Here is a 26,561-nt window from a genome sequence, read left to right on the forward strand (position 1 = left end):
TCTCAGCCCTTCAGGCTGTTTCCTGACTCCCTGCAGAAGTGACCAGCTGGTCTAAGCCAGTCATGGGGAGACCTGGCTTTAGGGTTTGGCTCTGGTGGTCCAACAAGCACAAAGCCCCGCTTACTGCCAATGGTCCCCAAAATGGGGAGCCAGCTTGGCAGAGGGATGAAGCAGCCCACCCCCCTCCACCGTCCTGGGCAGCCCCCAGATCAGCCATGCCTGGAGCCCATGGCACACCCGGACCTCCAATTCTGACCGTTCTGAGTGAATGCCGTGGCCGGGCAACCGTTTGAGGAGAGTGTTCTCTCAGTTGCACCTGGAGCATCCTGGCGGTGGCAGATGGGTGATGGAGCCAGGATGGTGCCAAGAGGCAGGAAGAAAAGAAAAGCAGAGAGCAGAGGGGAGGGGAGGGGGTAGAGGAGGTGCCTGGGGTGAGGGGCAGGATCGGGGTGCCCTCAGCCTCCCCAGCCACTGTCTACCTCACAGCACCCCAACCTGCTGAGCCCCAAGGCTGGTACTCACTGAATGAGCCCCGAGGAGCCCTCTGGGATCCTCCAGAACCGGCATCCTGTTTGTGGAGCCCAGCCTGCTCTTGCCAAGTAACCCCTGACCTCGATTTGGAGACTTGGGGGAAGGTTTCCAAATTCGGTAAATGCAGCTGTGGAGCCCGGATGGGGCGAACCTGGCCGTATGATTGTGTAGACGCAGACGAACACACACAGCATGACCATCTCTATGAGGCTCCCGGGGGCGAGGACGTCTATGCAGGCAGAGGTCGGAGGCGCGGTCATGGGCTGGGGTGGGGGCAGTGATGTTCTGTGTCTGGATCTGGGCGCTGGTTCCACAGTAGTTTCAGTCCGTGAAAGCTCGTCAAGTGTCTGCTTATGATCCGTGAAGCTGGGCTGTGAGCCGCCACCTGCAGAAGCTATGAAGCAGATCTCAGCGTCCCCCACGCGGGGGTCTCTGACTCTGGGGCTGTGTCTCCTGCAGAATGGCAGTGGCACACTCATTTGAGAGCTTGGAGGCAAATGCACCTTTTTCTTTGCATTTTTGTTGGTCGGCTGTGTGAGCTCAGCCTGTCATCTGCAAGTCAGCAGATCCCCAGCCGTCACCCTCCACGAGGCCACCAGGTCAGAAGTTCCAGGAGTCCCTTCAGACTTGGCCTTGTGCACCCACAGCCCCTCACAAACCGCACCTGTGGCTCAGGCTCGCAGCTCCCCGGGGAGACACCTCTTCGCCCAAGACCCGCCCGGTGCGGGAGACAGGCGAGCAGCCTGGACAGAAGTGGTCTGAGCAGGTTGCCAGTGGCAGCACATGTTCTCCGTCAAATTAAGTATTTCTATCCATTTGCTTGATGGATGTTTGACCAGAGGACTTGAAACCTTAAATGTAAGCCGTGGATCTGCTTTACAGTCAATTATTCATTAGGAAACAAAGCACCCCTTGAGATCAATACTTGGATTCTGAGTTTTTATTTTCTAAAAGGTTGGCTAACGGCTGGCAGGCGGGGGCAGCAAGGAGATTCTGAAGAAATCTCGGGCAGGGGCTTTGAGCAGGAGCCGAGGCCAGCTTGGTTTGGGGGTGACAACACCCCATGAACTGTCGGGCCCCGAGTGGAGGCCATGTGTGCAGTTGGGTGCATTTCTGGTGACAGACAACTGGAGCTCTTGCTGTTGGGGCCCTGCCGACACATCTCTGTGGCTGGTGGGTGACTGCGGGGGCCACTCATGGGGAACCTGCCCTCAGGTTCAGGTGGGCCAGATGGACCCGGCCAGGTGAGCCGGGGAGCTGGGGAGCCACATGGCCAAGGGATGGCCCGGGCGTGAGGCCGTGGGCCTTCCACTGGCAGAGATGGGAGCCTTTGTAAAGACCCCTGGGCTGGGCTGGAGGCCCCACCTCCAGTCTGCCTGGAAGGATGACCAGTTAGCAGGCGAGCAGTGCCAGGCTTGTCCACTGCAGCCCAGGGATTACGGGCTGAGAGCCAAGCGAGGACGTCTGACAGGAGCGCACCTGGTTCCCACGGCTCCTGTGACAGCTGGCGGGGGGCTGGGGTACCCTCCACATGTTATTAACAGTGATGCTTGCCTTCTTTATTACAAAATCCACGTGTGTTCCTTTCAGGAACTTGAGAAAGTACAGACGGGCAACAAGAAGACAATAAAACCCGCTGGTATTCCAACCACTCAGATAAAATTGCCGTGGGACTGGCTTTATCGGGCGGCATTTCGGACATGTCTGGGACCAACTGCTCATGTCCTTTGGCACCCTGCTAATTCACACATCTATCCGTGTGACCACGTGCCCCCACATCTTAGCTGGTGGGGTGCATGTCCCCAAGTCTATTAACCTGGCACCCGTGGTCAGACACACGGCTATTTCCTGATTTCACTCTGTGAAGGAGGCAGCGATGAAAACCTGGGGTGGCCTCATGTCTTTTGCCTGCTTAGTGTGTGACTGGGGACCCCCATTCTCAGACCACACGGTTTGGCTGGAGCTGACCACTCTGCCGGCCCCAGACAGGGGTGTGTGAGGCAGGCTTGTCCAGTCTCCGGTCAGAGATTGGGTCACAGGTGCTCCTGTGGCCTGAGCTGAGCCGTCGGAACCTTCCCGGGGTAACAGGCGGCTTCTGTCCCTGAAGCTTGCTGGTGTGGGGGCCACCTCTGGTCTCCACAGAGTGAATGCCATCACACAAAGAAGCAGACTCGGTGTGACAGGGACAGCGGCAGCTCATCTGGGCTCCTGGCTCAGCTGGGCCCAGATCAGAGTCCTGTCCGTGTCTTGGTCGCACCAGGCAGTGGTGCCGACTTGCTCTCTGAGCTGGCAGGAGACACCCCTGGAGAATGGACCTGGGTTTGCAGTCAGAAGCATCTGGACAGATGCAGAAGTGGTCCCAGAGTGGGATGTCGCACAGGGCAGCGCCGGAGGGGAGGCTGGGCGAGCATCGGTGTGCCGCGGGCAGGGAGGGCTCCTCAGCAGTGTGCGCCTTCCGCCACGTCGCGGGACCCTGGACTCAGCCCAGGGGCTTCCCGAGGCCAGGAATGTTGTGTTGGCCGCTTCCTGGAGCCTTCCACCCGGGTTGGCCCCGGCTTGGCTCATGCGATTGCAGAGAACGAAGAAAACACAGCTGAGTGACGACAAGCCCCCTCGGTGGACAGTGGGGGTCCCAACTGATGACGGCGGGAGTGCTGTGCACCCCTCAAGATGGGAAAGCAGAGGCTCCTCCCCAAACCAAGGCCAGGGGGTGAAGCCCGCGCCCAGAATGACGTGGGTGTAAGGCTGGGGCCCGCTCCTTGCACACCTACCTCCAGGTCCGTTGCTGTCGCTGAGCTGAACTCTGATGGCGGCCTGGGGAGTGAGGAGGGAGCCTCCCCTCCCAGCCTGTGGCCCCCTCATCTCCAGGCCAGCTGTGAGCAGGGCCGCAGGTCCTGTCCCAAGAGGCAGAAGCCCCAGGCCACGGTCTTGGTCAGAGGTCAAATACCATTTTCTTCTTTTGGGTAATGGGCCCCCACCCACAATTGGGTGAATGCAATCGACCCACAGGAACCCCAGGTTCCGCAAACAGAGGCTGTGACTGCTGCAGCCCTGGGCAGTCTCGGACTCCCCCAGCGGAAGTGGATGGCTAAAATGCTGCTGTCCCCCAACCCCACTGTGCCCACTTTGCTTGTGGCCACGAGATGATGAAGCAGAAATGTTGGGGGCCCAGATGGACCGGACAAGCCCCTCCTCTGACCGTCCAGCTGGGCTGTCCCAAAGCTCCTGGCCAGGCCTAAGGCTGGTACCCTGGGGCCTGGTCCACACTCCTCTCTCGGCAAAGCCTGGTTCTCCATTGTTTCTGTGGCCAGTCATTCACGCTGGGCCTGAGTTGCTCCATTCTGACCCCTCCTCAGGCCTGCAGGACGCCAGGGCCTGCACCTGGAGCTGGAGCTGGGATCTGGCCTAGTGGCCTCCTCGTGGGGAGGGGGCTCGCCTTCCTTTGTGTGGTTCAGCGGGACTCTTTGCAGTCAATGCACCTGTGACCTGGGTGAGACCTCACAGGATGCGCCCCCAAACCCGAGGGCATGAGGCAGGAGAAAGAAGTGGATCCAGCCGCGAGGACGGTAGAGGGGCCCAGGGAGGGGCGGGGAAGGGGGGTGCGGGTAGCCACGCTGGAATCCGCATGATGGCCTGTGATCCTCGCCCCAGAGCCCACGGCAACGCAAGGGGAGAGGGTGCAAAGATAGCTGAGAAAACCAAAACCAGGAGGAAAACAGACAGGGCACCCTAGGCCGTGAGGGCTCTACACGGCCCCTGTCTGAGCCTCGGCTGCACAGGAGCAGGCACTGGCCAGAGGGGTGGGCAGGGCCGGGCAGGGACCTGGGCTCTCTCCCTTGTGCTGCTGGGTTTTTGTGCTAGGTGCAAGGGTGGCTGCGACCAAGTAGAAATATAACCACAGGAAAAGCCAAGGAAGGTCCCTTGGAGCCCGTGGGGGTTGTGCTCAGCTCAAGACCCACCCCGGGGCCCCCTGGGCCCACATGAGCCTCTGGGTTCCTGTCCACTGGCTGCTCAGCCCGCCTGTCAGCAAACCCTTTACTGCCAGATAAGGGTCAGTGACGTGATGTGGCGGGAGCAGAGGGCCAGGAGTGCCCCCCAGGGTCAGAGTCCAGCCCTCACCAGACTCCATGTCCTCCCTGTGCTTTGGATCTGGACATACAAGTTTCGAGCTCCCTCCAGCCCTGAGTTGCCACCTGCCCCCAGTGCCAGGTCCCTGTGCGTCCAGGGCCGGGTGCCGACTGTGCCAAAGTCAGCAGCAGGGCCCGGAAGGCGAGCTCGCCGCCTTATCTGTTGTGCTGTTTTCCTTGAGGCTTGCTTCACCCCGGGCTGGCTGGAAACTCTCACCCCCGGCTGCTATCGAAATTTCCCAGACATTCTTTGGGCCCCTGGCCTCCTGGCATCCTGGTGGGCGGCGCTGGGAAGCTGCCGGGCTCCGGCTCCCACACGCCCGGCTCTGCCGGCATCCTGTCTGTTTTTGTGGGCAGCACACCCGGGGCTCTGTTCCCACACTGTGCCTGGGCAGCAGCGTTCTGACCACTGGGGCTGACCCATGGGGCGCTGTGCGTGGGCCCCTGCTGCCATGGACAGCCAGGGGACGAGCTCTGAGCGGGGAGCAGCCGCTGACATGGCCCAGGTGCCTGGGTGGCCGAGTGGCATGTGTGGGCAGCTCCTGCAGGCCTTGGGGAGTGCGGTGTGCCAACCCCGGCGCTCAGGCAGTGGGAAGGGGCTACACTGTCCAGTGCTTTGCAGTTAGCGTGTTCCCATAACCACCTCCTTCCATGGATGAAGAGACTGAGGCTGCCAGGGTGGTGGGCAAGGGGAGGGGGTGTTAACAAGAGCCCAGAGGCTGCACCTGCTTCTCCAGGTAGGGTCCTCACCCACCTGTGTCACATTACCTGGGTGCTTGTCAACAATGCAGGTGATTCTTAGTGTTGGGAAAACGGCAATGTGGAGCGAGGTTTCCCAATGGTAACGCGTGGGTCTCCTGGGCACTGTGCCGATGTGGTTCAGTGGGTCCGCGTGGCCTGGACGCAGCATTTCCACCCAGCTCCAGGAGATGCTGGTGCTGCTGCTCAGAAGCCTCACTGTGAGTACCAAAGGGCTGGAGGTGGGGGAGGTGGCAAGGTGCGTCCAGCAAGGTCAGCCAAGGACAGCCTCCATGCAGTGCTCAAAGCTCACCGGAGACTTGGCCTCCAGCCCGGCTAGCAGCCTGGGGGAAGCAGGTGGGCGGGGCTTGTGGGGCCGAGGATGCACCGGGCTGCACGTTGGATGTCAGCAGTTCTGCACTGGGAACCTTTCCCAGAGATGGGACGAGGACGTGTCCGCAGCAGCACCATTGGCAATAGCTGGGCCTTGGAGACAACCTAATAGCAGATAAATCAAACATTGCCTCCAACTTCAATAACAAGTCTGGAGCTCTCCCCACTGCCGCCACGCCTGCTGCCATGCCTGCTGCCACACCTGTCCAAGGCCAGTCGTCCCCTGGTCTGCCCTGGTCTCCCTACCCTGCGCTTGTGTCCCCCCAGCCCAGATACATCAGCTGGAGGTGCCCCTTCCCCGGGATCCCACCTCTCAGGAGAACCTAGCCCCACAGGACCTGCCGCCCCCTCTGACCTCAGCCCCCACCCACTGTGCTCCTGTCGCCCAGTGCCTGCAGTCCCTGCTCATCTGCCAGGCTGGCCCCATCTTGCTTCAGCTGTCTGCTCAAGTGTGACCTCATGGGGAGCTCTTCCCGGGCCCTCACATATAACGTAGCCCCTACGCCACCTGACATCACCTGTCTTCTCAGCCGGCTCCATCTTTCTCCGCACGCTTTCCACCAATGACCTGTCTGCTTGCTTCTTGTCTCTCTGGCCCCTGAAGTCCTACTCAGGCGGGAACTCTATCTACTTGGTCTGCTGCTCCCTTCCCAGCACCCGGTTGGTGCCTGATAAATGATAAATGTCTGATGGACGGGAGAGTGACGACCTACACGTGGCAGACGGCCCATGGAACGTCACCCAGAAGCCAGAGAATTGCCTGAAATCTGCAGGTTCATTCAGGACCGATGACCAAAACACAATGCTGATGGGATGTGACATTCGCACATGACCACCGCACAGACAGAAGGCCGCTCATCCGTGGCTCATGGAGACACGTGTGTGCAAAGGAAACATTGGAGGGCTGGCAGGCACCCAGGGCCACAGAGCACATGTCCTGGGAAGAGGGGACAGGAGGACGGGACAATGAGGCAGGTAACCGAGGCCAGCCGCTTGTCTGCACGACTCGGCTCCTGGGGTTAGAAGTGAGAAAGCAGCGTAAGAGATGACGCAGACAGTGCTAGTCCACCCGGAAACAGAGAGCATCTGGACCAGGAGAGACGTGGGGACCAACGTGAACGGCCCTGTCCTCTATAGACCAGGCCACGTGCCAGGTTTGCACAGCCTCACAGTCGCTGGAAGGACACAGGAGACCTGGACCACTCCGCCCACCTGGCTCCTGACAGGAGGGAGGGGCTCCATCTCTCTCTTCCTGCTCCCTGTGCTCGGGGGGGGGGGGGGCTGGGGTGGGGGCTGGGGAGAGTGCGGGCGTCCTCATGTGGCAATAACGCAGCTTTTTCGGGGCACAGTTAGAGGGCGGGTCTGGTGGGGGGCTAATGCTTCCTGATTTCAACACTTACCACAAATCCACAGGGATCAAAACAGGGCGCTCCTGGTGTAAGGACAGACACACGGACAAGCGGAGCAGAACAGAGAGCCCAGGTACAGACGACCTTCCGTATGGTCAGATGACCTTCCACGAGGGCGCCAGGACCATTCAGTGGGGAAAGGACGGTCCCTTCAACAAGGGGTGCTGGGGAAACTGGAAAGCTACATCAAAAGAAGGAGGTTGAACCCTTACCTCACACCAGATACAAAAATGAACTCCAAATGGATCAAGAACCTAAACGTAAGGCCCAAAACAATAAAACTCTTAGCAGAAACATAGCACACAAGCTTCACGACATTGGGTTTGGAGAGGATTTCTCGGGTGTGACACCAGAGGCTCAGGCAATAAAAGCAAAAACAGACACACCCCATGGGGTCTGCCATCTCCTGTGCCGGCACCACGGGTCTGTGATGACCCAAATGGACATGGGCATCTGCTTCCACCCCGTCCTGGGGACGCCTGTTCTCACCTATGCACAGCAAGGCCAGGTGCTGTCTGGGCCCCGCCCCATCCATCTGCTGACCCCCAGCTCGGGGGGAATCTGCACGCAGCTAAGCCTCCTTCACCAAACATGTAAACCAGCAGGAAGGCCCGTGGCTTCCACAGCATCAAGCCGTGCAAATGCTTATGGTGTTTCTCGCACACAGGTGTGGCATCCCAGGGAGCACCAGCCGGCGGGCTGTCAGCTCGTAATATGAACTCTCGGGGGGAGGGGAGGCTTGTTCTGGAAGAGCACATGGGAGCTGATGCGCAGAATCCATACCACCCTTTATCTCAGCTTCCCAGGGTGGCTTACCCTTGAGACACACAGTCTGTGCAGAGGGGACGCAGCCCTGCATGGCAGCCACCCCGAGGTCAGCCCCAAGGGCCCCGAAGGCTCCTCTGTGATACACTTGGGTGCAGTGAGGAGGGAGAAAGGGGGACACATCCCCCGAAGTCTCCTTCAAGCATCTCGGAACGTGTCAACCTGTCTGCTGCTCTGCCTTTGGAGACGACCTCAGGGTTCCCCAGGCCACAGGGAGCTCTGTCCCGGGAAAAGGAGGAGTGGAAAGTGGGGACGAAGCTCGAACAGGAGACGTGATGAGAGCCTCACACATGCCAACTCAGGAATGTTATCACATGGGAACTGTACGGCGTTCAAGCTGAGTGTCCATCAAGTTTTCCTGGCACTCACCACCTCATTCATTTCTGTACCGTCTGTGGCTGCTTTTGTGCTGCAAACCAATAATTGAGAAACTTCGAGAGACCTCACGGCCCACAGAGCCTGAAGTACTGACTTTCTGCCCCGTGTAGAGAAAGCCCCCACGCCTGGAGTTAAAGTCGTTTTTGCAGCAGAGCGAGTGCAGCCCCGCTGTCTGGGGAGCAGTTCCTGCCGCGCCGGCTTTGGGCATCTCTGCACCCATCGCCACCCGGGCCGTGCCCAGAAAGGGCTGGGACCGCGCAGGCAGCTCAGCCGCGCCAGGGCCTTCCTCAGCGCACAGGAGAGGGCAGGCCTGGGCCTTGGCCTCCCCCAAGCCTGCAGGCCACCGCCGCCCCGGGTCCAGGCACGTGGCCAGGGAGGGAGGACCAGCTGCGTAAGAAGGTGAGTGCAGTGTAGATGTTTGCTGTTGTCATTTGCAAACGGGACAGCTCTTCTTATTTTACTGATCTTCATCTAGATTTACCCCCATTTTCTGATGCAGGTACAATATCAAAATCGGGCCATTTGGGGTCCAAAATGACCCCTGCCTCGCAGCCCTCCGTGCATCCCTCGCCGCCTTCTCACCAACATACCCGTGAGGGATCAAGAGCCAAGTTCCAGATGGATAAAAGACTTATTTTTAAAACAAAATGGCTGCAATACGAGGAATAGATGAGCACAATGTTTATGTTCTCTCAGAGGGAAGAAGTCGTCTGCGCGTGTCGTGAAGGCAGAAACTGTAAGGATGAAGAATTAAACAAGGAACTAAAATTGTTTGCATGACAAAGAATGTCCCTTGAACAAAATAGAGTGGCAAATGGCTTTGGGGGCAGGAGTTCCAGCCTTTTCGACACATAATATTATGATGCAGTCCACACTTCGAGCATTGAGGAGAGCTTTCAAATGACCAAGAGGAAGACAGTACCGGGCTGACCTTGTCGGCTGTCCTGCTCACTGGCCACCAGCATCCCCTGCACTTCTTTTCGGGGCCTGCACTCTGCTGGCCCCAAATCCTGAGGAATGATGCCTCCGCTCCTACGCCCCCAGCACCCTCGACAGTGCCTGGTGGAGCTGGGGGTCTTTGCTCAGCTTTCTACTCTTGGCAGGGGTGTCCTATCCCAGTGGGACAGTGGCAAGTGGCTTATAAGACCCCCGCACTGGCTGCCTTCTCTTTCCATCTCGTGTCCTCGGTCCCTGGGTGGGTGCTGAGACCACATCCCAGATAAACTACTTGCAAGCAAATCCTTGAGTCAGGACTTAGTTCTGAGGGACTCAAACCAAGAAATACCCCCAATTAAAAGTGGGGGGAATGTCCTCAAGAAGACCAATACACGTAGCCAGCAAGTATAGGAAAAACATTTAGTAATCTGAGAATTTCAAATTCTAACAGCAAACCGTATTTCATCCACGAGACTGGTGGAGTCTTCACAGCATGAGAAAGCAGAACCAGGACCTAGGAGCCCGTGAGCCGCCATCCCCACCCGCTTTTGGGAAGTTATTTGGGCGACATGTGCTGTGATTGCTGGACACACATCTACCTTCAATGCAGCCGTTGCTGTTTCGTAATTTGCTCCAGAGAACGAATTGGATAAATGTACAAAGAGAGCCAGGTACATACAAGATGTTCAAAGCAAAACCAAAGGAAAGCCACAAAACTTAAACACCCAATGGCAATGGATTGTTTATTTAAATTATTGTTGATTTCCATGAGGAAATACCACGCAGCCATTAAAAATGATGCCTCTATTGTATACTTGTCATAGAAAAACGTTCATGACACATTAAATGAAAAAAGTGGGATTGTAAAACAGAATTTGGAGCAGGAACCCATTTCTGTAAATATGTAGACACCCACAGATAGGTGTAATTTTTGCAGAGGAAAATGTCTAGAAAAGGATAGAGCAAACTTCCAACTACTGTTACTTTGGAATGGTGGATGGTTTCATATTATTTTGTTTTGCCTGCCTATGTTTTCTCACTTTTCCATAATAAATATGCATTAGTTATGTGATTTGAAAAAATCTGGCGCTTGCTTCTGCCAGAGAGAACAGTTGCTGAAGGCTGAATGCTTGAGAGTTTACACACTGTACAGATCCGTGTTCACTAATGTGTGGTGTGTGCCCCAAACCCGGAGGCACCGTCTCCATACCACCGCCCTGACCAGCCAAGGCAGGAGCATGAGACCCCCACCACTCACACCTGATGGGGGGCCTGCTCTAACCAGCTAAGCCCACCCGGGGGGCTACCCTCCCCAGGATAACTGTGCCTCCAGCCCAGGGGGTCGCCTCCCTGCTTCTCCCCTTGGCTCTGTGACTTCCCGTAGGCCCCACTTTCTGGTCCCCCCCGCCAGCCCCAGAGTCACGGCCCCCAGGTGGGCAATCCCGGCAGAGACCACCTCTTTCCTCCCAGTTCCAGCTGACGTCCCAGGGAAGATGCCCGTTGGCCCAGATTGAGTCACATGTTCATCCTGAGCCAATCGCAGTGGTGGGGCCAGGGGCTGAGTGCACTGAGTGGCCAGGCCGGGCACTGCCCACCCCTGGAGTGGAGGAGGCAGGGTCAACCCAAGAGAACCATGTGAAGTGAGAGTTGGGCGGGGTCCGTACGGACCTGGGGTGTTGGGACTTACAGGAGGGGTGTGGACGCACCCACTGCACATGCTGGGTTTCCCACACCGAGGGAAGGCCCTGCTCCGTGCTGGCCCCTCTGAGTGTGCGGGCTCCTCGTTCTCACACAGCCGGGAGGAGGGCTGCTGCTGCTGTGTCCCTGGCGGGCAGGTGACTGCCAGGAGGGGCAGATCTGAGCCCTGGCCAGTGCTGGACCCAGGACCAGGCCAAAGGCCAGAGAGGGAAGCTCTGGGCAGCAGTGTCAGGACCCCTCAGCTGCTGTCAGCCTTCAGGGGAGGGGAGCTGGGGGAAAGTGGGAGGACCCTCTGCCCAAGTCCGGGCCCTGGCTGATGCCCCTGAGCACCAAGGTCAAGAGGCAGCACTGGGCCAGGGCCAGGAGTGGATTTCACACAGGAAAAGGGCCAGAGGCCAGGTCAAGGGAACATTGGGAGGCCAGTGCCAGGGCGAACCCAAGAGTCCCTACTCCCCACATCCCCTCCCGGGCCAGCCAGCCCGGGGATCTCCCCCTCCCCCTGAACCCAGCCACACTGCACTGGGGGCAGCAGAAAGTTGTCCGAAAATTATAGCGTGATAGCCCACAGCCTGCACCAGCCTAGACACAGTGACTCTGGACACACAGGACACTGAGAACCTGGACTGGGCAGATGAGTAGCCAGCTGGACACACGCAGCCTCTTTGGGTCCAATTTCAGCCAACGAGCATCCTCCATAGACTTCAATGCACTAGGAGGACAGAGCGCTCTCCGCTGGGCTTGCCCTCCTCGGGGACACGGCCCCGACCTGGCCGGCGCACCTGGGAGTGGGGCCCATGGGAGTCTGTGAAGCAAGCAGGATGTAAATCCTTGTGCAGAATGGCAATGAGGCATGAAGACGATAATGTGCGTGAAAGTGCCGTCCACTGCAAGCCCTGTGTGTGCAGAAACGGTTTATTTTTATCATCGAGTGTCCTGCTGGGCTGACTGTGCTTTTCAAATCTCTCAGGTTGGGAGGCCCTCTCTGGATTGCTGGACCTCAGGCCACTGGGGGTGGGGGCAGGGCACAGGAGCTCCTCTGTTCACCCCCGTCACCTCTCAGCAAACAGTGGCCCCCCCGCCTCCACTGATACGCCAGACCTCTGGCCTGGTTGTCTCTGCTGATGACATGAGGGCTTCTCATTACTCACGAGGCTGTCTCAGAAACAGAGTGGCTGAGGCCAACTGAGCTTCTGTCCCCATCAGTGGGAGTGGAGCCTGTTGGGGACCCAGAACCAGGCCACCCAAATGCTGTGAGGCGGGAACAATGACAAAAACATGAAGAGACCATGCGAGTACGTGCATTTCATGAAGCAAAGCTGGCTTTGCACTATGCACTTGCCATGTGACAGATGGCTTCATTTTCTCATGCGGCAATAGATAGAGCGTTTCTCCCAGGATCATCCTTGATTTCACCTGCCTCCTGGGCACTGGTGCAGAGGTCATCTGCAGGCAGCAGAGGCAGCCCCTTGCCTTCCCCCACTCACACCCAGGGGCTCTTTTAGCACCAGGGGTGTTAAACACATACAGAGAGAACTTCTATTTCTGGCAGCTCCGGGGACCTGGTTCCCTGCCCATCACTGCCACTCGAAGCAAAAGCTCTGAATAAAACATGAACAGTGTTTTCTCAGACACTTGAGCAAGCTGGCAGGTGAGGAATGAACACTTGGAGACTGAACCTGGAGTGTGTGCAGGAGCCTGGAGCTGAGCAGAGCTCCGTGCCTCGTGGGGGAAGCGGCATTTGCTGACTGCAGACTTGGACTTGAGCTTGTCCTGGAGGCCCAGGTGGAAGAGGACACAGCTCAGGACCGACTGGAGGCGTGCAGCCTGGTGGGAGACCCCTACGCCCTCTCTACAGGGATGAACCAGAACAGCGCCCAACCCCTGCCACCCTCTGGGGCTGCCTGTCTTAAATTTTGACCCTGAGCGGAGGAGAAAGCCTCTCCCCCGAGGTTTGTGACCACAAGAAGACCCTCATGGGGTTGGCAACCCAAATTCACACTGCCGGAGGGATCCAAAGCCCAGAATTTGACTGAAGCAGTTTCCGATGGGTGGTGACTGTGGGAGACCCAATCTCAACCTGACCTCAAGGGGCCCCTATAAGTAAAAGTCCAAGATGCATGAAATTGTAGTAAAAAACCACACAGACAGGCAGCAGGACACCACAATGAGCCAGACAGACCACAGGCAGCAGAGGGTGACTCACGGATACCCCAAATGCAGAATTTCAAGGCAGAGCATCCAATAGGTCAGGTATGCTAGGTAAATAAAAAGGAGATTTATTGTGAATAAAGAGCTTGTGACCATAAAAAAGTGATCAAGCCAAACTGAAAAACCAAATAGAATTTCTAGAAATGAAAAATATAATAAAGGGAGACAAAACTCCATAGATTAAAAAATAAATAAAATCTTAAAGATTTGGTAATCAGTGGATCAATTCATTGCAGTTAGATATGGTTAAAGAGCAAGCTAGTGGATTGGAAGGTGGAGCTGAAGAAATTACCACTAATTCAGCAGAAACAAAAGCTTGGAAAATGCAAAGAGTACATGATTAAGAGTAAAAAAATGTGGCAAATGTGTACAGTCAAACCTGAAAAAGGAGACTATCTGACACATCACATTCATTGTCTGTTGACCAAGACAAAACTAAAATAGAACACGAGTGTGCATAGAGCAGGGTGACGCTGACTTCCGGCCACGGTGAGTTGAGGAGACTAGTCACTAACCCATCAGACACCAGATGCAGGCGCTCAGCATCCACACTTGTTAAGGGAAAGGGTCAGCAGGGAGGGAGTGAGGACAGTAGAGTCTGTGCAGAGACGGCAAGAAAAAGAAACACAGAGACAGGGAGCAAATATCCAGTTTAAAACAAATGAGCAGTGGGGGATCAACAATGCCAAAAGCTGAGTCTGCAGATGCCTGTGAGATGGACGACCCCCTGGTAATCCTGATCGAGATATAAGAAGAGACAAAAATAAGTAGTGTTAGGAGAGAGGGCAGCAGACAAGCCACAGAAGCTCCAGTGACTGCAGAGGGGATGTTACGAATAATTTTATGCCGATATGTTTGAAAACTGGGATGAAGTGGACAAAATTCTACAAAAGTCTAACTTAAAAGCAAACCGAAAAGAAATAGCCTGAATAGCCCTATAAACATTAATTAAATTGGATCAGTAGATAAAAATCTTTCACAGAAAACCAGGTCTAGACGGTTTTACTGGCAAGTTTTACCAACATTTAAGAAAGAAATAATTCTAATGTAAAAGCAATTATTTCAGGGTATATAAAAAGGATATTTTTTTTTAAAGCTTGTATCATATGTCATATCTTAATAGTGAACTTTTAAAAACATTCCCTTTGAGATCAGGAACAAGGCAGAGATGCCCACGGTCACCCTTCTAGTCAACATTCTATGAGCCCTAGGAAAGGTTTGTAGGGAAGATAAGAAAAGACACAAAAGGTGACAAACAGGTGGAATTTTCATTTTCTCATGTAAATGTAGGCATTCCAAGGCTGAGATTGGGGCTCCATCCTTTTTTCATTCTGCTGCACAGTCATCCTCAACACTAGGTTGCTAACTCATAGTCCAAGATGGCTGCCCAAGTGCCAATCATCATATCTGTATTCCAGCCAACCAGAGAGAGGTGAGAAGGAAGTATGCCTGCTCTCTGGACAATACTTGAGAGGCATATCGACCACTTCCACTTCCACTCCACTGGCCAGAATATGTTGTCAGACTTAGCTGTCACCTTGATTCTGGATGGGTGTGAGTCCAGAATGACTGGAGAATGGGATGGGGGGCCCAGGGACAAACACTCAGAACTGGGAGGAAAGCCCAGGAAGGGGCCAGACAGGTGGCCCAGGCCAAGACCAAGACCCCCTCCACCCCCCACCAGGAGCCATGCCACACCACCACCATCCACAGCCTGCCCAGCCTCCAGCCCCTTTGGGAGATGAGGGAAAGAGGCAGGGGTGGCTGTTGGTCCTCCATGGCATCTGGAACAACGTGGGACAGAGTTCATGGGTGCAGGACCCTGGCCCTGTTTGCAAGACACCGAGTGACCTTGCTCTGTTCGATGTTTCTGAAGGAGAAGACGCTTCGAGCAGCTGTTTTGCTGCCTGGATCCGTGGATTGGCAGGAGTGCTTTTAGCAAATTTGCAGAGCACCATCGCGTTTGTCAGAATTTCAGCAAGCATTATTTTTAGCTTGAGGACTCAGGGGCAACCTGACTGTGCAGCCCCGGAGCCCAGGAGGTGCCGTCAGAGCCCGGCCCCAGCTGCAGGTCCCTCTCTGTCCAGACAGCAACACGCCAGGAGCGCCAAGACTAAAGGTCGTCCAGGTCACACACACTCTAGAGTGTTTTAAATGCCTGCCAGACAAGGGAACCGCCGAGTCACGCTGGAGTGCCGGCACTGCATTTAAGCAGGGAGCATGTGGCAGAAGGGCCGAGGGGCCCCGAGGTGCCATGTGGGGACTGGGGCTGCTCAGAGTGAAAGGGGCAGGCAGAGGGCAGAGGGGTGAGGTCCGGGCACTACGTGAGCCCCAGGTTTCATCATCTTTCATCCCCACTGCGGCTCCAGCTGGAAGGGCCTCTGCGACAGGGGAGCCCGTAGGTCCCGGCCTTGCCGATTCCTCCTCGAGGTCATTTCTAAGGACAGGTAGCTCTGAGGACGGGGACGCTTGTCAAGGTGTGATAAATGGGCAGCGTGTGCTAAGGGGAAAGTGGGGCCCCGTCAGCAAGACCCCACGAAGGCCTGGGTCTGAGTCACCTCTGCAGGTTGGGTCTGGGAGGGGCGTGAATGCCCCGCGGGCTGCTTGGTGTAGACTGGGGTGCTGGGGTGGCGGATTTGCGCTCCCTTCCACTGGATGCTCTGCAGGGCCGTCCCCTCCTGGTCCTTCTGGAAGGGGCCCAGCACCACCAGCCTGGCAAACAAGCCGGGGATACAGCATGAAGGCCCAAAGCCCAGAAGGTTAAAATAAGACCAGACGGGCACAGAGACAATCAGGTTGCTCAGAGCGTGAGTCTGACCGAGGCGGGAGGAGCCCGGCTCCTATTTCTGCCCCATCACCCATGGCCCGGCTCTCAGCCTCCCAGTGGGCACGGGGCAGCCCCCCACCTGCATTCATGGGTTGGCGAGACCAGAGTCCACCAGGGCCCACCAGCAGGACAGCCAGGGCGTGGGGACCATGGGTCTCACCGGGCAGGTGTGCCAGAATCCCCTGGGAGCCTCTTCAATTCGGGGGTCCCCCTCCCCCAGCAGGGCATATTAGATGAGGGGGCGGGGCCTGGGTGGGCCCTTGTTCAAGGCCCCCCAACTCCCCCACCCACGTTAGGATTTGCTCACGTGGATGGGGACTCTTCTTCCAGACACTGTCCTGGAGTCCTTATCCAGTAAGAAACGTGTCCCCAAGGACAGGTCCACCTTATGCCATCCTGGTGGAGGTCTCTGCCCGTCTCACGGGGGGGTGGGTCCCGTGGGGGATGGGGCTGGGCAGGTGGGTGCTCTGCCCACATTCTAGGCAGGTCCCTGCACCCAGCTCTGGGTGCTGACCCTTCTCCCCGTTAGCTGTTCAACAAGCCTGGAGACCATGGGGCACTACTGGCCTTGGGGGACCCCTGTGGCCCCTTCAATGCCCCGCCTCCGTCTTCCATCAGAGGCCCCGTCTCTGACCCTCAACCTCAGAGGGCTCGGTCCCCGTGGCAGGGCCCCGGGTCTGGAGGGAAGAGACCCCTGCACTCGCCGAGGGCAGCGTGGAGCCTCCGCAGTTCCGGGTGCTGGGTGTTTAGGGGGTGCACTGATTTCCCAGTGTCAGGACTTATATCAGAAAAGAGTCCAAGATTGACCAGCACAAGGTCGTGATGCCCTGCTGGCCAGGCTGCGTGTGGTTCCCTGTCGGGAACGCAGCTCTTGACCCCATGAATGGGTATGATGGGCAGCCCCTCATTGCAGAGTGCCACCTGGCGTGGGGCCCTCTTCATCACCGGCCCCCGAGCCCCTCTCTCCTGAATGGACGCGTTGAGTGTGTGCCCAGGCGGGGAGCTCGCCTCTGGCTTCCCTCGTCCCCACGGGGGTAATGAGGCCCCAGACGGGCAGAGAGTGGCTTGTATGACAGCTCAGAAAATGGAACTAATGAGCCGGCGTTGGCAGACAGAGGTGGCATTCAGCACGTCCTGGGACACCAGAGCCTTATCGGCCGCCCGGGGCAGGCAGTCCAGAGTCCCCAGCTTTGCGAGGTGGCCCGCCCTCCCCAAGCTTGCGTTTAATAAGTGGCTCCTCTGCGAGGGGCCACGTGGGCTCCTCCGCGGGCTCCTCACCGCCACCCGACCCAGGCTTGGCGGAGCTGGGCCCATTGTCTGAAGTCGCAGTTCCCATGAGGCTGTAAGCCCCAACCTGGCTGCGCCCCGGGGCCTCCCACTGCGGCAAAAGTTCCTCTTCTTTGTCTTTTCCTCATAAACTGGCCAAAGCTGGTAACTGGTGGGCTTCTGCGGGTTTCCAAGCTGCTGCTCCGTTTGAAGCAGTTTATGTGGCTGAGAACAGACTCAGAGGGTGAAACTGAAGTCAGTGTACAAACAGCGCGTACTTTCCAGTCAGTGCACGAACCGCGACAGTATTACGAGTAAAGCAGAGTGTGCGCCACACGATTCTATGTCCAGGGACTAACAGAGCTTCTTGTCCCCCGACGGCCTGCAGATCCCCCTGTTCCACGCCTGGTGTAACCGTGCACGTTCTCTGGCGAGGAGACGTGTGGGTGCCACAACTTCTCCCACTCTAGTGAGTGTACGAGCCTCTGCGATCCTGTCAAAATGCAGATTCTGATTCTCGGCCAGGGGCCCCGCGCTTCTGAGCCGCTCCCAGGGGCGCTGGTGCAGAGGAGTCTACAGCCAGGGACCTGACGCCCGCCCGCGCACCGTCGGCTCACAGGCGTTGGCGGGGTGGTCTGGAGGGCGGAGGAAGAAATCTGGGTGGAGAAGCTGCAGGCTGCCCGTGCAGGGGTGGTGTCCAGAGGTGAGGAGGCAGCAGGCAGGACCTGGGCAGGAGCGACGAGGCAGGACGCAGGAAACCGGGGTGTTCCTTCTATAGATTGTAAATATGGACGCTTGCTGCAGAAAAGATGGGAAATCCGTGTAAAGGTGAAAAAGGAGAAGTCACGCACACAGTTACCAGCCTTTATTTTCTTTGTGGCCTGATGCTTCCCAGTAGCGAGCCCACAACTTGTGCATGCTTACATAAACATGTTCCCAATTTATTTAACGTTCTGTCTGGGAGTTGGGGTCCTGCCTCAGCAGGTGCACCTGCAGCGGCTGGAGTGGGCCGAGTGTTCCCTGGGGTCAGCAACCCGGAGAGGCAGTGTTGGTGGAGGGGACCAGGGAGAGGAGTGGACAGGAAACAGCTGTTTCTCTGAACCCCTACAATAGGGGCCCCAAAAGACTGGCTCCTCAGTGTCCTCTGAACTCTGCAGGAAGCTCATCTGAGCACGAGCCCATAAAATCTGGGGTTCCTGCTGCCCCGAGACCCTGAAGGAGATGGGACCTGAAAACCAGGCTCCGCCCACCTCATAGTTATCAGCCACCTCAGAGGTCAGGGGTCAGAGGTCGGAGGTCAAGGATTCCCACGGAACCACTCCTTGTTACTGGACATCCTGGGGCTCCATTGTATTCTAGAGCTTGGAGGAAGGAGGAAGGGACAGGAAGGAAAGACCATGGTGGGGCGGGGTGGAGGGCCAAGGCCAGCTCAGTCCAGGCGGCCATCTGGGGTCTTGGCTGCAGCCTCCTGGAGATGGGCCTGCCACACTTCGTGTCCGATGGGCTTCTGATGGTGGGACCAAGACGCATCAAGACTCAACTGGTTTTTGTTGGAAGAACTTGATATTTGGAGGCAGGAAGGAAGGAAGCCGGGAGCAGACACCGGGGCCTCCAGGGGCCCACAGCTGGCTGTGCAGGGTCCTCTCTGGGAGACACGGCCCCGTGATGCTGGCCACCCCAGCCCTCTCAGTCCCAGCCAGGGTCGGGGAGCCCCAGTCCATAGGGCATGTGGTTCCCCTTGCCAGCCTGGTGGGAGCAAGAAGCAGAAATCCTTCGTTTGATAATTGTTCTCCATCTAAACTTCAAGTTGGCCTGGAAAGTAGGCCGCGGCCTGGCGGGGAAGGGGGCGGGGTGGGAGCGGGGTGGCGCCTGGACCCTCAGCCGGGCTGTGCAGAGCCGCCGGCAGGAAAGGCCAGCTGCCCGGCTGGAAGCTCTTTCTTTTCTGACTCACATAGATATTTATAGCAGAAGAGAGATGCTCCAAGGCCCAGCGCACGGGGTCGGAGTCGAGAGTGATTCAGTCTCGGCTCGCATCGCCTGGCCGTCTGTCCTCTTTGTCCGGCCAGGGTCTGGCAGCCTCTGATGAAGGGCAGTCATGGCAGCTTCCCGCCACTCGTTCCTGACACCACGCACCTGCCCGTCGCTGTGGCACGAGGATGCCAACCCCAAAGGGAGAAAACCAGTGTCAAGAAACCGAGCTGCCTGGACAAGGGGAGGCCGTCCTGTCTGCGCCCACCCCACGGCGATTAAACCTTGAGGCTCCCCCTCCCCACTTGCAGCAGGAGCTACAGCCCCTCGATGAGCGTCGCCTGGTACACCCCTAGGCTCAGAGGGACGTGTCCCACCAGGGGCCGTGTGTGTCCTGGGTAGAGCGGGCATGAGCGCCCCCGGGAAGGGCCCCTGGCCACAGTGGGGACGGACGGGAGTGGACGGCGGCCCAAGGAAGGGTTCTCTGGGCTCAGCTCTGGAAAGGAAGGAAGCCTGAGGAGGGGGTGACTGGTGTCACAGGTGTCACCAAGCCTGTAGGGACAGCGAAGTCTCAGTTTCTCCCCCACCCCCTGGGGTCTGGCTAGTTATAGACAAAGAGCAAAGAGCCGGCCAATGAGCTGAGGGCCCAGGAGTGTCCTGCTGTGCTGGAGAAGGACAGCCAAACTCCGGGCTCCCAGTCCCCCGTACAGCCTCCCCTCGCCCTCAGAGGGGCCGGGCCCCCACCTGCCCCACATCCTGCCAGAGAGAGAAGCTTCTGGGATGGGTCTGCTCCCCACCACACCCCGCAGCTCTGGTTCTCTCCCCATTAGGCTTGGGGTCAGCTGGCACCTGCCACCCGTGTTGGGGGGACCAGCCTCCAGCAGGACAGCCCTGCCCCCTTGGCGAGGCTGCCCCATCCCCAAGGCAGGAAGTCGTGGAGGGCGTGGGGCCTCCTTGATCTGATGAGAGTCTGAACTTTCTCTAGAGCAAAGGATTTAATACTGTCATCGGAAGGCAGTGTCGGCGGGGAGTGGGGTCACCCCATCTTTCCGCGGAGCTGCTGCTGAGCTGGGGGAGCCTCCTTTCCTGGGTCACCTGACTCGGCCCGGCTGGGGACGGCTCTGGGCTGTCCTCCCTCCATTTCCCAGGGGAGCTATTCGCAGGATTTTTCCTCATCAGGCTCGTCTGCAAGCTGCTGTGTGGGGACGGGCAGGAGGACCCCGCGCCTCCTCCCAAGTCCCTGCAGCAGCTCCCCAGGTCAGCTGGCACGGCCCTCTGGGGCTCGAGGAGAGCGGCTTCATCCTTTCTAACCAATCTCCATCACCGGCAACGTGCTTCTGGGTTTGTTCTGCACCTTAAGTCCTTAAAATAAAAATCTCTCTTCCTCTGTCTGTCTGTCTCTCCTCATTTTTCATAATCAGCTTTCCTGTGCACACAAGCCCTTCCAATCTAGAGACGTGTCTTTCTCTGACTTGCAGGAAAGGCCCCCTGTGTCTCTGTTCTTCTTCTCCTCTGCCCGCTCTGTTCCCTTCGCTCACGTCACGGTGTGTGCCCGGCCGTCCTGGTGCCGTCTCTAGGTCTGCAGCCCCCTCCGGCCACATCCATCTCTTTACCTCTGTCTTTTTAGTCCTGGGACGATTCCTGAACTCCTCTTCAAATTCCTGGGTGTGTTTTTCTGGGGGGCCAAGCTGCCCTTGGCTGTCCCTGCTGTGTTTCAGAGCCGGCAGCCCACATTTCTCTCCAGGACCCTGGCCTGCTCTCAGAGCCACTCCTGCCCACGGCCGTCGGCACTCGCTGTGTAGACGTGAGGCCCCTTTGGGATGTGTTGGGTGCACAGGTGGGATTCCAAGCCCGGGCCCCTCCTCTTCCACGCGAGGTTCTCTTGCCCACCACCCTCTCAAGAGGGGATGGCTCTCACAGAGTCCGTTCCTCGGGCAGGAGTTGGGATGTCAGACCCTTTAGGGCCCGTTGTTGGCTGGCCCTGCCACGGAGGGGGGACTCAACCTCCCGCCATTGGATGGCAGGGCAGGAGCTTCCCGGAAGATTCCTGTCTGCCTCTGGAGGTGGTGGTTGGGGTCAGCCATGGCTCCTCTGTGGGGCGACATCCCCCAGCACCTGCTGGGCCAAGGAAAGGGCTGGGACTATCTGTGGGAAGCGCCTCACCGCCTCCTAGTCCTCCCCACGGAGAGTGAACCTGGGGGCCTCCACTGGACCCCCTGCATCCCCGTGTGCGAGCAATTGTGGGGTCGTTTGTCGCGCTCCCTCCATTGCTCTGGGCCATCCACGTATTCTAGAAACTCTGGATACTTTCTCCCACGGGGGACGCACGGAGGTTCCTGTTCCTTGGGGCCATTTCCCTAAGACCCAGGAGAGGGTGGGAGGGTAGAGCCGAGGCAGGCGAGGCAGGCTGCACCCATTGGGAGCTGGAAGTCCTGTCTGTGTTTCCTGCTTCCGTGGTGAGGTTTGCACATGCTCTCCCCCGTGTGCAGGAGTCTCCCAGTTCCCGGGCTCAGGGTGGCCCGGGGCCTGCAGTGGGCGAGGACGGGACTCGGGTCCAGCCCAGGCTGGCCCAAGGCCTGAGCAGAGGAGCCTGCAGTGGCGGCCGTGGCCGCGTCCGGGACGTCCTGGCTGCGGAAGCGCTGTGAAGGGGAGCGGCTGGGTTTATGAGAGGTCACCGGCCCGTCTGCTCAGGAGCCCGGAGATTTATTTTCCCGTCTGAGTCTTGCTTTGCAGTGGGATTTGCAGCCACGAATGTTCTTGGCCAGGACATTTGTGTCTTAGGAAATGTTGGGTTGCACTTTTATTTTTAGCTTCAGGAATGCGATGCTTGATACTATTTGGCTTTTTTAAGATGGGCCAACTTTAAGATGAGAATTATGTGCCTGAAGCCCACACCAGTCCCGAACACTCTTGTCTAAAAGAAGGGGTCGGTGTGCACACTGGAGCACGCGAGCTGCCCGTGCCCGGTTACTGCAGGGAAGCGTCTGCGGAGGTCCCCCCCATGGGCGGGCCTGTAGCCCCGCGCCTCTGGCCAGGAGGAACCGGGCTCTGCTGCATCCAGGACTCTGCAGGCTGAGTGGGTGCCACGAGGGTGGGGGACCACAAGTTGGAGCCAGCACATCTCTTCCACATTCTGAATCGAGTTCCTGAGTCTCTGAGCATTTGCTCCTATAACAGCTTCATTTTTTTTCCATTTCACAGGGATTTTTTTTTTAATGGGAAGCAAAGACTTTTCCAACATTAAGTGGAGTGTGCGAGTCACGCCGGGCTCACGGAGGGACCCAGTGGGCTGGACAGGGAGGGTCTTCCCAGGCCCCAGCCCCGGCCCGAGCCCTGCAGAAACCATGGCCCTCTCTGTGACCTGCTATTCTCGTGCGTCAGTGGGCACCATCATCCCCACCAGGATGTCACATTGGTGTCACACGTCACATGTCACATTCCTCTCTGAGTCCCCATGCCTGGCGCAGGAGAAGTCTCATAAACACTGGTGAAATTGAGTGTGTGATGAGCTAATGAGCCAGTGAAACCCTGAGGTGCTCCAGGGGCAGGGGCTCAGCCCATGGAATCTGACCCCACTGGGGAGGACCTGCCTGATTCTCCAATGCTTCAGCTGCTGCCCGGGGAGGGCACGGCAGTGGGAGGCTGGGCCGCCTCGGGCACGGGGCAGTTTTAAGGGCATCAGACGGACTTCTCTCTGTTGAACAAGCTGCCGAGCCCAGGCAGCGGGTGCTCTGCTCCACGTCCCGGGCACTGGCGGGGCACCCCTTGGTCTTGAGGTGCTTTGAAAGCCAGCTGCTGCTTTTGGGGGGTAAGGCGAAGTTTGGGGATATTCTTCCTCTTCTTTCTACTCTTCTTTCTATTTCTCTGGGTTTTCCACATTTTCTATAACTTTTCCATAATTTAGAAAACTAATTTTTAAATGTCTGCAGTAATTTTGAAAGATTAGCGTTTCTAGGCTTGGATGTTGCTCCAGAAGGAGCCACAGTACACTTGGCGATGTGCTCCCCTCCCCAAGTGTCACGCCGGGACACGTGCTCGGTCGGAACTCAACCATCCCCTGTCCGTCGTAGGTCAGATGTCACCATGGCCACAAGCTCCCCTTCAAGGCCCCACCCTGGCCCCGAGTCCTCCCTCGCTCTCTGCCAGGCTCATCTTGGGCATTTCCCGTCCCCAACGTGAAGCAGCCATTTCTCTCGGAAGCCCCGGTTTCTCAGAGTGAGGAGGGTCTTTAGAGAACAAAGTTTGGGGCTGGGTATGCTCACTGCTACTGGATCACCATGGTTTCTAAGCCTTTTCAGTGGGCAGATTTAGGAAATATGCATATTTTTAAGAGGAATGAAAGCATCAGTCCTTACTACTATTTATTCAAATTTATTATTAAAGAGTTTATACTTGACTTCATTGACGATGTGTGGGCGTCTCTGGGTATCTCTCGTGTCTTATGCTCAAAGTCGTGGTTGTTAAAGCGCACTGAATTCTTCATTCGCTTACTCCTACAGTTTGTCTGCAATCGTTTCAAAATAACAGCACTAATAATACGGCCAACAACGTGACCGAATGCACGTTAAAGTTTCTACATGATTCTCTGAGCCCTTAGAATATTTCCCACTGAGGACGTACAGTCAAAATACTGGATTTTAGAGTCTCTTGAAATAATATATTTTGGAGTCATTTAATAGCCATAAATTTGTTTGCAGTTGTTTATATTTTTAGAGATTGATTTTCATTTTTAATTGCTTTAAAAACCCATGAGAGCCCATTGCGTGGCCCCAAGTCAATGCCACGGAACCAGGCACAGCAGAGTCTCGCTTCCATCCTCACGGCCCCTCCCTCTCCCTCCTCATCCCTCAGGAAACGTTCTGACTACGGTTTGGTTGACCTCCCATTGTTTCTTTTGGAAAATACAAGCAGAGACATGTATTCACACGCCCCCCTCCTTACCCCAAAGAGAGCGCCACGTGGACCCTGCTTTCCTCTTGTCTCTCCACCTCACAACGCAGGTGGACGTGCTTCTGGCTGGGCCCCGAGGTCCTCTCCTCCTTCCCAGCAGCTCCGCGGGTCTCTCCGGTGTCCACCATGAGCACACAGAGCCGCTGCCCTTTGGGATAGCCCCACAGCTGCCCCAGACCCTCTGAACAGGGCTTTTCCTTCCCTCGCAGCACTGGGTTCTAACCTCTGCAGGCCCAACCCCGTACGCACCCTTTGATTCTTACCCAATTTTAACATTTTTGGTCTACACTCCCAGGTCACCAAAAATCCTGCTGTCATCAGCAAGCAGGCCCAGGCTGCGGCTGCTCCAGGCCCCAAGCTGGGCCCCAGGCCCTACATTCTTTGGGGAAGTGGCCTTCAGCTGACTGCTCGATTCAGCCACGTGGGAGCCAGGGTCTCCTTGTGGAGAACAGAATTTGGGACACAAGCAGCCAGCCTTGTCTGATCAACCAAGACCCAATGTGGACACTGGAGTCACAGAAGGCAAGGCAGGTGCCAGTGCTGGCTCACTGGGACCCTGAGGGCAGCCAAGGTTGGTAATTGGACAGGGCACCTGAGAGGTGACCTCCAAGCCGGAGCCCGGGAGGGCCCTGTGACCTCACACTGGGGGGAGTGTGGTACCTCTCTGTCATGGAGGTTGGTTCCCTCCCACTCACTGGGACTGCTTCACATGTCCACACCGGGTAACTCAGGACACGCCTTAGTAACCTGCAACTCGCTCCCTGGGAGAAAGAGAGCATCCCACATCTCTGCGTCCATTCATTCTTTCATTCATTCGTTCATTCCACACGTGGGCCTGCCCTCCCTTCAACACTGACTATAAATGATGAACTTCTGAGTTTTCTCTGCCAATGCCCTCCTTAGCCCAGCAGACCCCAGGTCTCAGGCCACACCCTTCATCCAATCCAGGCCATTGGACAGTGACTCACAGAGTTCCCGTTGGGTGGGCAATGGTCTAGGTATCGGGGTCTCACGAGGCTTACAGTCTGGCGGACAGAGGACAAGCTCAGCAAATTGTACAGCAAAGTCGGGCTGGCTGGCGACAGGTGCGTGGGAGGAGTGAGGGGGGCTTTGACTGGGGTGGAGTGCTGAGGGGGGTGTGGCCGTGCCCAGCCAGGAGAGCACTGCAGGGCGGGCCGAGGGGCTGAGGGGACAAGGAGATGAGGGGACAAGGGGGCGAGGGGGCGAGGGGACTGAGGAACAGCAGGGAGGGCTGAGGGGAGAGCAGGAGCAGAGGGAATGCACAGGGCCCCATCTCTCTTCCTGTGCAGAGCACAGGCCCCAGGGAGGCAGGTGCAGGAGGGGCATCACAGGGTCCAGGTGGGTGTGGAGGGGGCCCTGAGGACGTGGGTCCCGGACACTTTGAAAGTAGAAGTGGGAGGATTTGCTGAGATTAGATGTGGTGTGTGAGAGAAAGAGACGGGTGGAGAGGGGCTCCAGGGATGTTGGCCTGAGTTACCGGGAGGATGGAGGGTCCTGAGCTGAGGTGGGAAGACGTGGGGAAGATGCAGACTGATCAGGGAGAGGTTCAGCCCCCTAGCACAGCCCGCAACACAGCCCCCCAACACAGCCCCCCAACAAAGCCCCCAACACAGCCCCCCAACACAACCCCCCCAACACAGCCCTGCAACACAGCCCCCAACACAGCCCCCCAACACAACCCCCCCAACAACAGCTCCCCAATGCAGCCCCCCAACACAGCCCCCCAATGCAGCCCCCCAACACAGCTCCCCAACACAGCCCCCCGACACAGACCCCCCAACAACAGCCCCCTAACACAGCCCCCTGACACAGTGCCCCAGGCCTTGTCCTCTGTGAGTTGTGGTCTTTGTGCACCTAGCACAGAGGCGGGCACGTAACAGGACCTCAGCACACGAGGAGAAGATTGCACAAGCTTAGCAAGAGGAAGGACCAGCTGTCTACGAAGGGACAGGAGCACACTGGCCTCAGCGTCACTGATTGCTGTGGAAGGGGCTTGGCGCTTCTGAGCCACAATGATTTGGAAGCTAGAATTCGATACCCAGCCAAACAGTCCATCAAGACGGACAGCGAAGCAGACACGTTCAGATGAGCAAGAGCTCAGCACACGCACTTCCCGTCTGACTTGAAACAAACCTTGAAAGAAGGAGGAAGACCTGGGATCTGAGAAAAAGTAGCCCCACCCCAAGAATACGAAGAGAGAGATCCGGGTGGTGGATGTGGCCCAGACGGCCACTGTCCGAGTCAGCAGGAGTCAGAGGCCCCTCAAAGCCATGTCTCATAACGCAG

General features: G+C 57.4%; 1 long non-coding RNA gene across 1 annotated transcript in view; it reads left to right on the forward strand.

Annotated features, from left to right (window-relative positions):
• Positions 1 to 10,419, forward strand: part of LOC138920948 (uncharacterized) — a 33,437-nt gene extending 23,018 nt beyond the window's left edge. The window contains exon 2 of the long non-coding RNA XR_011433031.1: positions 7,203 to 10,419. This is a non-coding gene — a long non-coding RNA (uncharacterized lncRNA). The remainder of the gene's footprint in view (positions 1 to 7,202) is intronic.
• The last annotated feature ends 16,142 nt before the right edge of the window (positions 10,420 to 26,561 follow it).

Source organism: Equus caballus, chromosome 26 (assembly GCF_041296265.1).
Source record: "Equus caballus isolate H_3958 breed thoroughbred chromosome 26, TB-T2T, whole genome shotgun sequence".
Lineage (NCBI taxonomy): Eukaryota > Metazoa > Chordata > Mammalia > Perissodactyla > Equidae > Equus > Equus caballus.